This window comes from Sinohyriopsis cumingii, chromosome 8 (assembly GCF_028554795.1).
Source record: "Sinohyriopsis cumingii isolate HCF-2022 chromosome 8, ASM2855479v2, whole genome shotgun sequence".
NCBI lineage: Eukaryota > Metazoa > Mollusca > Bivalvia > Unionida > Unionidae > Sinohyriopsis > Sinohyriopsis cumingii.
The window spans coordinates 53,250,307-53,267,372 of record NC_142968.1 but is presented as its reverse complement, the minus strand read 5'-3'; the positions used below and the strand labels follow the sequence as shown (position 1 = coordinate 53,267,372).

At 34.4% G+C, this 17,066-nt stretch overlaps 1 long non-coding RNA gene across 1 annotated transcript; it reads left to right on the top strand.

Annotated features, from left to right (window-relative positions):
• The first annotated feature begins 3,172 nt into the window (after nucleotides 1–3,172).
• On the top strand, nucleotides 3,173–16,851 carry LOC149793532 (uncharacterized). The gene is made up of 4 exons (XR_016422569.1): nucleotides 3,173–3,793; nucleotides 4,673–4,930; nucleotides 10,046–10,533; nucleotides 15,918–16,851. It is a non-coding gene; the product is annotated as an uncharacterized LOC149793532 (long non-coding RNA).
• The last annotated feature ends 215 nt before the right edge of the window (nucleotides 16,852–17,066 follow it).

The window sequence follows — 17,066 nt, the reverse complement described above, 5'->3', positions numbered from 1 at the left end:
CCCAATAGGAGGCAAAGATATCAAATTATACAACTGATTCATTGTGTACAAGCAATAGGTAGCCTGGTGTTCATTTCAATCTGCAGCCATCATTGTTATTACACAGCATACAGTTCAATGTTAACAGCCTTGTTCCTGGTTGGCATACCATAAATACCACATAATATTCTGGAATCGGGGGTCGGAAATGCGAGAGATTTGACTACCACTCGATCAATAAACACCCCTTAGCATTTTATTCTTTTTTAAGGAATCACCTTCTTATATTTTAATATTTTCCTTTCCAGACCTATAACTACTTATTAGCAGAGACACATTTGGTGAGTTTGATATTGCGCTTATTGTAACATAATTCGATTCGAATGTGAAAGGAGACTATGTCATTAGTTGGATATCACTCACCAATAAGAACAAAATATATAAAAATATAGATGAGGAAGGGGAGTTATGGTGTATATGAAATCAGTTGTTTTTCTTGCATTAACAGTCCTGCTATTGTTTCTTGGAACATCAAAGCCCAATATTGTAAATGTCTTGTCAAAACAAACGTTTTACACGAATTGTGTAACTATGTTTCAATGCCAATGGTTGCATTTAAATCAATACAATTCAAACTACGTATAAACTGGTGGGAGACAGTATATGTGTAACTAATACGACAGCGCTAAGAATATACTTATGCAGTTCGGGAGACAGTTTTGGAGAATGTTAGTATAGATCAGACAAAATATAATTTAAAACTGCACGAAATACAAACGGTCTTGCTAGAACAACAAGAAGGAGTAATTTGTAAAGGAGACATGACCAGAAAAATTAAACCAAAAGAAAAATAATTACACATTTTTGTAATTTTGTTAATGACCAATGCCACAAATACGAAAACAAAATAATTCCACCATTGCACACGTATTGTATCCCCCATAATGTAATGAACCAGAATCAACATGTAATTTATACACTTTTTATACTGTTCTAGACTTGAATTAATACTGGTATCCTTTACTACCATAACATACTCTAAAGATATTAACTGTACAGTATAGACATTTTAAAGATATTATAAAATAGGCTATAAAATTGTATCAACATGTATAATATCATTAATATTTATGTTTAAATTGAATACGTTCTTCGTCACACATATATATATATATATATATATATATATATATATATATATATATATATATATATATATATATATATATATATATACATATAGATAGATAGATAGATAGATAGATAGATAGATAGATAGATAGATAGATATGTATATATGTGTGTGTGTGTATGTGTGTGTATGTGTGTGTGTGTGTGATTGTTTGTGTGTGTGTGTGTGTGTGACTTTCAAATGTATCCTCTTACTGTTACATTCCCTTTGTTTCTGTGATACTCGGGTTTTGCCCTGCCACATTGGAAAACGTACAAGCCAACAACCTGAACCTCATGGTATGAACATAGACGAACTGAGAGAACGAAATTCAGGATCGAATTGTCTGTTGCATGTTATCATTAGAACATGTGACTATTGGTAAAATCCTATACTACTACTACTGATACGTCACATGTACCGATATTTGAGACATCATTCCATTCCATAAAAGCTTCCCAATTTGCATCCAAATTAAGTAAAAACGAAGCTCTTCTTTGGTATCATCATTATCTGGATTGTACCATAGTAACTCTAAATCATATCTCAACAGCATTCACGTTGTTGATCATGAATGGCATGTTGCGCGTTGCTAGTCTAGTGTGAGTACATTATTTATTTATGTATTTATGGTTAGAAGGCAATGATTGGAAATATCATCTCCATGATACTTAGTCGTGAGCAAAAATATAAGATTAGAAATAATATGTGTAATGTTCATAATCATAACCATCATTGTCGATGCAACTGTGATTTCGAGATCATTTCATATAAATATTGTTGCTTCATAACGCGTTTGAAACGTATATTTCGAAATATAAATTATATCTTCAAGACAAAATGTTTGTTGTGTTCTAATGTGTGATTTAAGTACTTTTTGTTATACCGATATTCCTGACAGCTACCGCATCTGTTTTCTTGAGTGTTTGTTACTTTTCCAACGATCGCCTGTTGGTGCGTGTACCGTTATAGGCAGGAGAACATGGCGCGTAAAGTCTAAGCCTCCTATCTAATCTCAGTTCGGTGGCAAAACTACAACAAAAATAAATGCATAATCAATCACTAATAAATGCCTTTTACCTTAAGTCTCTAAACTGAACCAATCTTCATTAAAAAAAGTTGTTTTAAGTCTGCTTTTATAAGTGACAATTTCATTGCCTTCACCAACAATTCTAACGTTTTCTGTGCGCGCATTTTCTCTTTACACTCATTCTTTTCATTCAGCGATTATTTTGTTATCATGCATTATGCAAGATCCATTGCTATCAAATCGTTTTCAATTTTTCAGAGAGTGTGTTTTCCTAAAATTCGTTTTCTCTCCCTTTAACGTTCATCTCCACCCGAATAGTATTGGTGATGTATAGAATATTTAGATCTTTCCATGATAATTGTTCACTAAATATAATGATATTCATATTCTTATGTTTACGTCTATTCTTTGAAATTGATCTTCAGTCTAGACGATAATGACTGTAGTACACGGTATGATTGGGACTACACAGGTGTTGATCTATCATGTTACTTAAATAGGATTTAAGCGTAGTACTTTCCTCATCCCTAGATATTCGTCATTTAGTTTAACATGCTACAAACATTACTACTGGTGTTGTTTTACTCGCACTACTGTAACTAAAACTAAAATAACAATAAAATGCAAATAATGTTATCATCATTAGCATTAGTTGTTCTATTTAGTAGCAGTGATTATGGATGACGAATATATATATATATATATATATATATATATATATATATATATATATATATATATTATTTAGTTTATTTTTGATGATATATATTAACAATATTTAAAAATGTTCTGTACTGAACAAGAAATGTCTGAGTTTGTTTCGTTTTGTGTCCATGACCAATAAACAATACCACACAAATTTATGACTCTATCGCATATTACAATTTTAAATAAATAATTATTAACGGATGACGTTCCGGAAATACTGAGCATTATGTTCTTATTTATCGAAGAATATTGTATATTTGACTTCAGACGTTAATCTAGGTATTGAATTTGGACAGTGTGTTGTTTTCGAGTGATTTTCCTACATATACTTTATTTTTGTGACCCATTCTTTTTCAAATTTGAAACGCTTGTTCTCATTTTGCGACATGCGTCTTTTGTAAACTGAACAATGATATTTTCAATTATCCAACGATTATTATTTATTCAAAACATCGAAAATAAACAACATTACTACTTCAGTTTGATGCTATAGTATCATACAGTATTAGCTGGAATGTAACAACACATTTAAGTACAAGGAAATATGCTGTTCTTCTATGTTTTAGCTTCCTGCATGACATTTGCTTTGGTCTCAGAAGGAAGGACTGTGGAAGATATTTTAGGAAGAAATGTGTCATTATCATGGTCATACAACTATATAAACAGGAATTCTATACGTATTAGTCGTAACTCGTCATTTCTTCTGGTTGTATGGCCAGTTACAAATCACATCGTCTGGCATGAAAAAGATGAAAGAATACAAGCTTACGTAAACAACGGTACCTTCGAAACGGTAACTGTTACTGTTAGCATTTCAAACGTTACAAGAAAAGATGCTGGCATATACAAGTTGGAACGATCATGGGATTCAGAGGACTTCAACGATAGTGTCACTGTACAAATTGGTATGTTGCATAAACCTTAGATATCATCAGCTGTTCGTTAATTACAACAGTGCAAATATTAATTTTACTAGAATTATATGGATTTGTCAGTTTAATGTAGTTAAAATTGATAATTAAGAAAGAGATATAATGCTAACTTTATAATCAGAGTTTATAATTGAGAACCTGAAAGCATGTCTCTCGGTAGCTGTTCATGTCAGAAGACAGTTATACAAGGAAGTACGATCTAACTTATGTATTTCGTATTTAATCGTTTCTAAAAGGTTTCATTTGTTTTGTACAAACACCTCTTTAACACACTTTGTCCAGGTATTATATTTACCGTCCTAATTATCTGTGTAACTATACCACCCGTTATCTGGTTAAATCATATTTTAAGCATATATAAACATCTTATGTCAAAAAAATAATTCATACTTTATGATGAACAATTTAATTGGCGATAGTACGTATAAACCGGTTGCCTGATTATTTAAGTGCAATGCACTAACAATGTATGTCTGAGCCAAATGTATAATTTAACATTTGCAGAATTTCAACATTTGAGTGATATTATTTATATTAATTCGTGGCCACTGCACTACTAATTTAATTACTTTGTCCGATTTCGTCTACAATGTAAGACCTTCAACAAATCTTTCCTAATTCTGCTAAAGACATTGAAACATCTCTTTCCCAAAGTTTTATAAAGATACGCTTAAAAAAATTCATGAGAAGAAAATAAATTTAAAAAAGTTCAACATGACAACTTGATATTCTGTACAAGAACAATTGCATAACGACTACAGATAATTAATCATTTTGTAAATGAAGCCGCTAGTGTTTGATTTTCTATAGCTTCAGTCATCCTCATTATTCGTATGTTTTGCATTTTTCTAGATGAAGGAACCCCTCCTTGGATAACTGTGGTTCTACATGTCGATTTGTACATAGAGTTACAGTGCAATTCCCTAAATATATCCACAGGAAAGGTTTATTGGAGCCTCAATGGATCTATGATAGAAAGCAATGACAAATATTCTCAAAACAACACGATTCTTGCTATACAGAATTTAACACCTGATGATCTGTACAACATTTACAATTGTAAGTCATCCGGAGTTGGATTTGAGAGTGATCCATACAGATTAAATATTTGTAAGTATATTGTTCTTTTTGTCTTATTCAGTCACTGTCTTTTAATCGCCTGATATTGCAACGTACCTTGATCCCCGAATCTACCTTTCCGTGAAAGAATGTTCTTCTATAAATAATACCAGTTTATATATATATATATATATATATATATATATATATATATACAGAGAGAGAGAGAGAGAGAGAGAGAGAGAGAGAGAGAGAGAGAGAGAGAGAGAGAGAAGAGAGAGAGAGAGAGAGAGAGTATAAAAAATACCAGTTTCGCCTGATTACACACTATATAAGTATAGTTTCTCGAAAGTGTCAAATAAAATAAGTTTATGATAATGATTGTTCTGTATGCATACACACCATCACACACACGCACACCCACACCCACACACACACATATATACACACACACCAATTTATCATTGTCTTCAGCTTCATATGTTCTAAGTCGATGCCTCCTATAGAATGGTACCTTTGATTAAAATAATTTTCTTCTGAGGTATGAAATCAAGTTGAATATCCACTCGATCTCTTCTTCCGTTTGAGAAACCAATAATCTGAAACAAAATAGCCCCCTGTGGCGTATATTTAATATATACGGTTTGTTGACTTTGTCCATAAATATATGCTATTTATATCTGTACTTTCTACTTGACCTTGACGTACGGCTCTCTCTGTCTCTCTCTCTCTCTCGGGGCCCCGAGTGGCCGAGTGGTCTAAAGCGCTCTCCGTTACGGATCACTGCCATCTCACCTCTGTCTGCGTAGGTTCGAGTCTCGGATTCGGCCAATGTGGGTATGTGAGAAAGCTTGCCAGTAGCTTCTCGAGGGTCGGTGGTTCTTTCCGGGGATTTCCTGGGTTCTTCCTCCACCATTAATACTGGCCGCCATATATAGCCTATCTTGTGCTGAAAAATGGCGTTAAAGACACATACAACAACAACTCTCTCTCTCTCTCTCTCTCTCTCTCTCTCTCTCTCTCTCTCTCTCTCGCTCTCGCTCTTTGTTTCATATCATGTTTATAAATCCTGTATACTTGGCAAATTACTTGTCCTTGCCTTACCATCCGAAGCATATTTATTGGTGTATCGTTGTGTTCCCTTTTTAATTTGGGCGCATTAATTTACTCACACTATTATTCGTTGAATTTCAAAGTGCTTAATAAAATGTTTGGACTACATTAATTTCATAATTATTGGAATTATATCAAAATTCAAACTAGGACATTCTGGAGTATTGTATTGTGGTACATCGAAATACTGTTAACATATCGCCACATTCCTTGTCATTGCCACGTTAGCAGATTCGAGACTGCATACACATCAACGCATTCAATATCGTAATTTATTCGGAATATATTTGGATTGCAAATCGAATTTCGTGCTTTTGGTCTTGTGTTAGAACGTTTATAAGTGTTTGAGATTTAATTCACAATTGTACGCTCTTCCACTTACTGTCCTTTCAATGATCTGTCTTCGTCATGGAGCATGAACGATGCAAGAAAAAGATTGTTTACTTGAAACAAATGCGGCAGAGCAGGATAGTACTACTCATCCATGGAATATGGCCCGATCTGTTTCTCTCCACCATTTTTGTTGTTTAAAATTTAGTCGCATTTCGCACGAGTAAAATAACAAACGAAATGGTACGACTGAGATGGTAAAATTACTAGGGTATTCTCGGGCATGAAGTTCTTTCAATACATTTATGAACGTAAATGTTGTCACTGAACTGGTACCTGCTGCCCAATAAAAACTGACCTGCAGAAACAACTCTTCATCAATTCATCAATTCAATATCAAAAGTAGCGCATGAAAGGATAGGTATCAAGTTCAGATAGATTTCGACTGTACCTGTTTCATATCATCGACGACTTAACAATAGAACGGAGCACGACGTGTTGATTTTCTTAGTATTGAAAAAGTGAGGACATATCTGTACGATAACGTTTCAGTGTCTGTAGGACGTAAAACCGGATTCATCTGGAGGGCATTTTTTTCATCGGCAATGTCAAAATTCGTCTTTGAATTGTTAAATTTTTTAATTATGTCAGATATTTAGATGGTTTTCATTCAGGAGGAATATTAAATTAAATCCGTATTGGAGGTTTTAAACAGTAACAAACTCATCCTATATAAATTCAAATTAGTCATTAATAACGCAGACGATTTATATGCAGGGCTTAGGATCTTGAACTTCTTAAGTTTCATCGTGTATTTGTAATTGAGAGTTCTAGTTCTTCCAAAAGACACCCTATTGAACGGTTCAGTGTAACAAAATCTTCCAGAGCCTGAAATCATCACTGATCATGCGCCTGCATGTATTCCTCTGCCTCTGCTGAGAACAGGGATACATCCCCTGCACATCCGTGGCACCAACATCGTCAATTAGTACAAAAACAAAGTAGAACGTAGCGGCTGCAAAAACTACCGGGGCATATCCCTCTTCAGCATCGTCGGAAAGGCTTTCACCTGTGTCGTCTTGGAGCGCTCGCAGACCCTAGCATTCCGAGTTTTCCAAGGCGACCAGTCAACAGTGAACATTCTCGTCTCACTACGACTTCCTACACATAACGAATACGTTTGACCTGGTCAATCTTTGCGGACTCTTTAGGCTCCTGCAGATCGGCTGTCTCCTACCCACCTCAACTACTCGTTGTCGTGTCGTCACGTGTGCTTCATTGATGCAACATCGGAGGCCTTCCCAGTTATCAGCGGAGTGAAGCATGGCTGCGTCATTGCGCAAACGGTCTTTGCAATCTTCTTCTCCATGACGTTCCAGTAATGCTTCAAGGACTGCAGCGAGGTAGTGTAGATCCATAGCAGGGCTAACGGCAAGATGTTCAACATCGCCCGTTTCCGTACTAAGATTAAAGTCACATATGTCCACATCCGTCAACTGCTCTTCGCTGCCGATGCAGCCTTGACATCACACACGGAAGATGCACTGCACTGCTGGAATGCCACCTCTCCCACGCCTGTAAGGAAGTTGGATTGACCATCCCTTTGAAGAAAATGAACGTCATGGAGATGTAGGATGACTCCCCTCCCTCCATCACCATCGAGGGCTACAACTTGGAAGTTGTTGAAAACTTCACATACCTCGGGTCCACCATCTCCAGCTTGCTTTTCATTGACTCTAAGTTGAACAGCAGGATTGCCAAGGCAGCAACAGTGATGGCAAGACTGGATCAGACTGTCTGGAACAACCCCAACCTCACTGGAAAGACCAAATTGCGCGTCTACTATGCCTGCATGCTCCACACGCTCCTTTACAGCAGCGAGACATGGACGACATATGCGAGACGAGAAAGGAAACTCAACAGCTTATACCTGAGATGACTGTAGTGTCTTCTGCATATCCAGTGGCAGGATAAAGTACCCAACATAGAGGTTCTGGACACGCCAACATGATCAACATTTTCTGTATTCTCGCAGAAGTGCGCCTTTGCTGGCTCGGCCACGTCAAGAAAAATGGACCCAGGCTGCATTCCTAAGGACCTGCTATACAGTGAACTAGCAGACGGCGCACGACCAAATGGATGGAAACATATGCGTTACAAAGGCGTTTGTAAGAATTACATGAAAACGGCCAACATCAACGTCAACGACGGGGAGAGTTGTGCTAACGACCGCTCCACCTAGCGCCTAGATGTCAGACTGTGTGTTCAAAAAGGCAAGGAAAACAATAACATAAAGCACGCTGAAAATAGAGCCACGAAGAATGCGAAACAACAGTTTTTCCTGAAGCTACACCATCGTCTCGCGTAGACGGACGAATGTCAAGAAGAAGAAATTCTTATGTAAGAAAGGAATAAAGAATAAAAATTTGACAATATATTGGACAACCAAGTTTTGGTTTTTCTTTGGCGATAGTAAAGAGGTTTGATATGAAAGAGGTTTGGTACAAACAGCAACTTTTTCGCTAAAGGGCATTTGCGTGTCGAGAAAGAAAGATTTCCTACACAATTACTCATACTGGAGAATCATGGATAGTTCACTTACATACCCATACTGACATCCACTATTATGCCTATGGTTTTACATCAATGTTACGCCTAGGGATGTTTTTATATCAAACATTCCCCTTGTATCAAGAGGGTCTTGTTTACGAAATGGAAGAATTACGTAAAATTCCCCATGTTCATATAGTGTCATTTCGTTTATATCCTTAATGTTTTCGAAATCTACTAATGTGTCACGATGAAATCCCGCCAAGTTTTCGTGAATTATAGTGACTCTCTAGACAATATTTGATAACAAACGTTGGCAAAGTAGTTGCGACTGTAATGTGTGCTAATAAAAGTGACCCAGTTACCGTACAAATATAATAAACACGCCCGCATTCTAACTATATATTGTGGTGAAACACTTAGGGGAAATTTAGTACCATATAGATGATCATTTTGAGTTTGTCTTTACTTGATTTGTATGTTATTACAATTTTTAAGAACTCTTTCTCCTATAACGTTAATTTCTATCAGACCTTAAAATTAGTGGCATCCAGCTGGACTTTTTGAAATGTTTACAAATTGTAAACGATTTATCAAAAGTATTTGAGTATTTCATCATTTGACTACTTTGATCTTAAATGTGCAAACTTTGCATCTGACATGCATGAAATCTTTAAATCATTTCCTTTAATTATGTTCCAGAAACCAATATTTAAAATATTTCTGAATTTTAACAATAATGTTTTATTTATCTACTTCCTGGTATTGCATCTTTAATGTTTTATCCGATTCATTTCTGTACCATAATAAATTTAGATTTTATATTATATGGTATGTGTCGTTTCCCGAGAATTATATGTCCGTCGCCATGGTGATCCACTTACATTTGATAATCACTCGTGTTGCGTACTTTTTGCGATAACTTAAAGTTTTATTTTAGGACTTGTGTTTAAATGTTATATTCAGTGGGTATATTTTCAATCGTCCGATGCATATATTGCACGAATATATACAACTGTACAACTTTCCAGTATAAATATGACATTTTTGTGCAATCTGTGTAATCTTTATCCAGTTTTAAGATATTGTTCTGAATATATAAATATTAAAAATGGATTGATTTAAATTGATTGGGCCAATGAAAGTTTGATTTACCGTTTGATTTCATTTCAGCTCAATCAAGTACCAAACCTATCAACGGAAATAATTTTGTGCAGCAAGATTTCAATGATAAGTATTATTAGTGTATTTACTATAATGCTTTAACATAGCACAATGAAAAAAAACATAGATTCAAGCACCAGACCATGAAACCCATATATGTGTTTAGCAATCAAATAAGAGTCATTTATAGTTGTGAAATAATTATGAATATTGTGGATCATACAAGTGCATCTATTCTAAGGTATCTCCCTGCAAGATTGTGAATTGTATCACATATAACATGGCAAACAATCACGTCATTATATCCATTCTGTTGTATTTATTTCTTGGTTGTATCCCAACATGGAAGCTTCAAAACAATGAATATTTGTCTTTCCTTCCAGGTCTACTAGGACCGCTTATTGGGGTTGGACTAGTAAGTGCTGCCATTTCCTTGATCATCAATGGAGTTCTAATTTTGTTCAGGCAGAGGTGTAAAGTCGCATTAAGCAGATCGGGTACGATTATCTTCTACTTTTAACCATGCATGTGTCTACATATAATTGATTTACAAGATTTAAATACATGGCATATATAGCATAAATTCTCTCTCCAAATGAACATGAAAAATGTTGGTATTAAATGCACAAACTCTCTAAATTTTCGCCAACTAAATTGTTTCGAAGTTAAGTTCTCTCTGGTAACATACTTAGTTTGTCCCATTCTAGCTTTAAGAGCTGGATACACTTAGCTGATTTGCATGTTGTAACTTAGTTACTTTACACAACGCATAGATGGGTTTATAATACCAAACGTTACACCGCAGGTGAAACGTCCTTCCTGACCATATGGGATAAACTCCATGCGACAGCATCTGCACTGCTTGTTCGGCTTCTTTTCTATACACATGATGGCAGGTTATGGTATTCTTGTATCAGGTATAATGTATAATTCTAAACATATGTAATACGTCTGTGCTATGACACTTTGGCGAGTTTGATTTTGCAAGGAGGGAAAATACGCTGAACGTAGTATGTACATAAGAATTTACTTACGTTAGATTAAACAATTTATTTTCACAGAAATGTGAAGATAATAGGTATAATAAAGTACACAAGAATGAAACAATTCGTAGAAATTGAAACATATGCACAACCTTTTCCCACGTACATGTATGAGATACATAAGCAAAACGCATTTTGCATTTGATCCCCATTTTGAAAAACGTTCCCTCTCATTTTCGTAATATCCGATGCTTTATTGAGGCGCTCTCCAATATTACTCCGATAAAACAAGTTCATATTTTCCCTACAAATTGATTTATTTTGTTATTATATACTCATTTGTTTTTTCTACCTTAGGCGTAATAGTACAAATAACACACTACAAGAAACAAAATAATTGATTGTATGCTGTATTCTGAAACAAATACAAAACCGCAGATTCATCAATCTACAGTCTCGATAGTGAAGCGCACTTGGCACCGAATATCGATCTTTGAAGTTTATTGCATGCTCACACATAGTTTATAAAGTATTGCTCGTTTTGGTATACTTACAATTTAATTTTTGAGAATGAATGCGGATTTCAATATCTTTTCTAGTAAGTCTGGAATGGATGAAATTTGTTTTACTGTCGATGCATATCAATGTTTCTTTTGATTGACTGCATTTATTAATCTGGTTAATTCCGTCTGATGGTATACGTTACATAAAACTCGAACAGTGGAAGGACTGCCATACACTGTAACTGTGTTTGTGTTCTGTTATTGATCGTTTGGAATCATATTGAGGGGAAAATACGAATTCTTCTAATTGAAATTATTATACGACGTTTTGTCATATCACATTCATTTCGTTTCGAGTGTAGCAAGGAAAAAATGATTTATGTTGGAAATATAGTCGAAATTAAAGTATAAATTTAATATGTGTATCATGTTTTTAGAACCTTGGTATGGTTCATATCCCTCGGATTTGCAGTACGATCCTGTAAAGTACATTTTGAGGAAATTCAATATCCAAAAATGTATAGCCATAGTTATTACTAGTCAAAATAAATCTATGTTTATGCCATGTCACTTGCATGCTCTTTGTGGAAGGGACCCTAGCTATGTACATAACCTGTATGACTTCCAACGCTAGCCTAACATTGTATCAAAAACCTTGAAGTGGGAAATTGGCAAACCATCTGTTGTGTGACAGTGGAGTCACCCAGCGGAAAAAAGGACTTCTTCGTCGCTTTGGCATCTCGGCTCTAAGGTGCTCAGTTTTCTACCAAAAGCTTCAGATGATTTTTTCTCAAATTTAGTATGGTAACTGACTCATCAAATGATACTTCTCTTATAGATATATGATATCCCTTAGCCCCATATTCCTGTTATATGCTATTTATATAGACCCAAGAAAGTCTGATTATATTCTGAACCATTCTACGTGCAAACGGTTACGATCAATTCATGAAAGTAATTATTTAACTGATCAGAATGGTATTTTCAATATTGGATTTCTAACGTTTGTTGTGGATATTGGTAATATCACGTTCATTTTTTTCTTGTTTGAAAGGTTCATAAGTAACACAGAAACTGTCTTGATAGTTAACTTGATACACTCAGAAATGGACGAAACAGCCTATCTAGTTCATCCACTAACTAATCTAATAAAGCAAAAGCCCCTGCTATATAAGCGTTAAGTAGTCTCTAATTAACAAAACGTATTTGCTAATTTTAGATACACGTGCAATATGAAACCGTGCAGTATGAAAAATATAAATTTAATGTTAATTTAAAAAATATGAGTATATGACACTCTTTGCTTAATTCTATCTTTTGTAATCGAGTGGTTCGTAAACGAATTATATCTATATATATTGTTTGTGAAATGGTATAGACGGCAAGAAATAGTCTCCAGCAAACGTATCAAAGTATAACATGTTCATGCCTATTGCATCAATGACAACAGATGCATCCAAAAGAAACCAAATTAGAGAAAGCGTGCCTTTAAAAAATTTGGCATCGTCATATGCCAATGAAATCTATTTCAACAGCGATGATTCAGAGAACAAAAAACAAGGCAATAATTGTTGCAGACTTTTCCTATGGCTTGGAAGAGTAAAAGGAGACAAAAGAGTTGTTAATATTGAACTCATTGAAGACACGTACAAAGTTATTAATGAATGAATTAATCTATCGAACAATAGACCTATCAATCTATTTCATATTAAAATGACTCATGCAATTTATTATTTACACATAACATCACCAACATTTTGTGCTTTGTGTCTTGCCCATTTCGTAGCATACCTGCGATACCTTGTTATCAAAATGTGCCCTTATTCATATAACTTTAAAAGAAAACCAAACTATCTTGGTTAAATAATTTTACTTCATAAATGTTCTTGCTGCAGTTGACATTTAGTAAATAAAACAGTACATACAAACAGGAAAACTGCAAAACATGGATATGTTATCACGGTCCTACGATAACCTGCGCGAATTTAAAGATTGCAAGTGAATGCAATATTAATGGCGCCTTCCATTTTTTTAAAACAAAATTTGTCATCAAAACAAGATATCAGATAGAAACCATTGTGGATTTTAGGTACAGTTTCGTTAAAGCTTTAACTTATTCATATTGTTCGGTTTGCTTTCTAAATATATTTGTGTTATTTATATATTTCCTAATCGAATAAATGGGTGTGATCGAGAACTTATACAACTCTGAGGTTTGATAAGTATGTTTCATTCATCCGTCCATCCATCTGGGATTCGCCACCTTCGAGCTATCAAATATGACAATTTTGCTAATACTTGGAATGAATAAAACATGTTCAAACATAGGGAAACACCTTTTTATTAAGATAAAATTTGCATAAACGTACATGAATCAAAAATAATACTGACACTGAGTTTCCATTTTTGATATATAAATGTGGTAAATTTTAGTTTAAAAATGGTTGACTGAAATAATTTTAGGTGCATTATTTACATTGAACACTTTATATAACTTAACAGAATAAAGGCTTAAGATTCAATGGGTCTTTTATCTTTCATGTCAAAGATATGAAAGTATTTTAATGCATATTTATTAATCTTTAATTCCTGAAAAACCAAAGTTTTTTTTTTTTTTATGTTGAACTACACCGCAGAGTCAACGAATGTTGACAATTAATACCCTCCTAAATTTTGAGCAGGTATTTATTCCCCATTATACGTACGTTGAAGCGGCGTATAAGGGACAAATATAACTCACTTATATTGGATTTAGAGACCTTTAAATAAGCATAGATGTTAAATAAGCTACAGCAGATAACTTCAAAAGATAATAATGAATAACGAATATGCCTGCCCTTAACAAGGGCTATATTATATTGATTTTGGTGATGGCCGGCTTGTCATTCTCGTTGTTAGCAGCTGCTAAATAAATAAAAGTTCTGGTTAATATGTAGTAGAACAATACTAGGAGAAAGGAGAGAAGGTCAAGGAGTATGTACTGATTGAAATATATTATATGTACTGAACTGATAGATTCTTCTTTGAAAAGCAGAAGAATACTCGATAAAAACAAGGCTACAATACTTTACATTGTTTATATATCCTTGCAGGCCATCGTACCCTCTACAACGGATGTCTTTCAACACTATTTGGAATAATAGTTTATTCGATGAATTAAATTTTATTTTTCTGCTGAGCTACGATACTGCTACTGCGTATATCATAAAATATACCGAATATAGATAAACAGAAACAATGTTTTCAGCTGGATAACAATGTATGTGATATTCGTTACCATAGTAGCTCGTTGTGCTTTTAGTTGGTATATTAAGTCGGTAACTAAATTTACTAGAGAGATCCCGATTCGCCGTCGACACAAATTAGGGCAGAAATAAGCATTAATTAACTATTTTTGATTTAAACTATATGGCAAAAACTCGTCGCCCTTTAAAATGTTAAGTAATATTTCTTAAAACAATATGTAATCAAGTTTCACCTACGTTTTGCTCGACTTGTTTATTCTTAGTAAATCAGTGTTTAATGATTATATGTAAATAATTTGTCGTTATTTATTCACGATCCCATGCATAGGTGTCCAATAAAACCTTTCCATAATATAATAGAAAGGGTAGTATTTGATAATAGACTACATATTATTTTTCTCTCATTCTCTCTCTCATTCTCTCTCCTTCTCTCTCTCTCTCTCTCTCTCTCTCTCTCTCTCTCTCACACACACTCTCTCTCTCTCTCTTCATCAGGATCTCCCTCCATGTTCCATGATATCATCTCAAAGCAACCGTGACAAAGAGTTGCTTATCGAAATTTATATCTAAGTCATTTTGCAAATATTAGAAGACTTGTTGAGATTTGATCCCTTTGAATTGAATTTAAAACCAGCAATACGGGCAATGCTTCAAATAGTACGTCAAGCTTGGATGATTTTCAAATTGCTCGATCAATAGACGAAAAGAGGGAATGAAAAACATTATTCCGATTTCATAATATAAAAAGAGCTCATTTTATTTTTCCTTTATAAAAAGCGCTCTGCCAATACACTTCTACAGCAATCGATGTTCACCTCGTTCTAAGAAAAGTTTGAGAGCAACACGACCCCTAGGCTGAGTCAATAATTGTAAGGTATTCTGTAACATTGGTATATGTAACACATTTTTAGTATTAGCGCTTGATTTCGGGAAATATATTGGATCAGATTACTTCATTATATGTTCTTAGATTTGCAGTTCGATTTTCTTAAGTTACCCTTTAGCCAACACAACACATTTTCGAGATTATGGCTTGATTCAAAACGTTTTATTTATCATATTTCTACACTTTCATTTATTTCCAGAACAATTGACATCCCTGATGTATTTTAAAATAATAAAATCATTGAAATATATTTCAACATTTCAGGCTGCCATGTCTGCCTCTGATCACGCAAATGACAACGTAATCGCTGAACATCCGCATAAAGTCAGCATGAGTGCTGAAGACAGTCACTGCCATTTTGACGTTTCTGTAGAATGTTGTCAATATGAGACGGCCAGAATGGAAACAGATCTAACGTACATAAATCCAATAAGCGATCTTCCAAGTCATATTGAACTATGTCAGGATGATATATGATTTAGCTCGTGCTATTGAAGTATATCTTGCTGATGAAAATCACACAACTTGCATACACTCTATGTAAATTAATAATAATAATAATAATAATAATAATAATAATAATAATAATAATAATCACTTAAATTGGAACAATACTCAGCAGATGGGGAGTTGCAGTGGCTCAGTGGTTAGCGTGCCACATTCAAGACATAAAACACGCAGGCTTGAAGCCTATCATTGTATCAGTCTGAGACAGCAATCCTGGTGTGTCCCTTAGCAAAGCAATATATCCAATTGCCTAGGCACAAATAGCCTACTTGTGTTGTTGTGCAAAAAAAAAAAAAAACAAACAGCGATCTTAAACTCAACAAGTGACATGAGTTATAATCAGTTATTTTGGCATAAACGGCAATCTTATCATGCTAAGTTGAGAGAAGGTATATTGCTGAACAGTATTCGAAATAACCAGCTGGCAATGATGTTCAAAGTCTGTACTCTCTGGCCACGAGCCCATTTGTATAGGAGCGGTGAGAATTGAAGCACATGTCACTTATCGCATTTCAGCACATGAAACAAATATTTTGTAGCAGACTATGAACTATTGAAGGAAAATATTCTGCTGCGAAACTACAGCTGAGGTGAGGGTTATCAAATTAAAAATTAACCTCGATTGATATGACACTATCCTTTTGTCGTTATCATTTACTTTCAACTGAAAATAAATCGGACTTACACTTTCTATCAGTGTTTTCTCTCTTGTCCGGTTTCCTTTTGTCTTCAAGACTAGTATATCCATACGTTTTATAACTATATCTATCTATCTATCTATCTATCTATCTATCTATCTATCTATCTATCTATCTATCTATCTATCTATCTATCTATCTTGTTTTTAAAATATTACAGAAAAGAGTGAAATCTTCGTACAATTTAACAAGTGTATTCATTTCACCA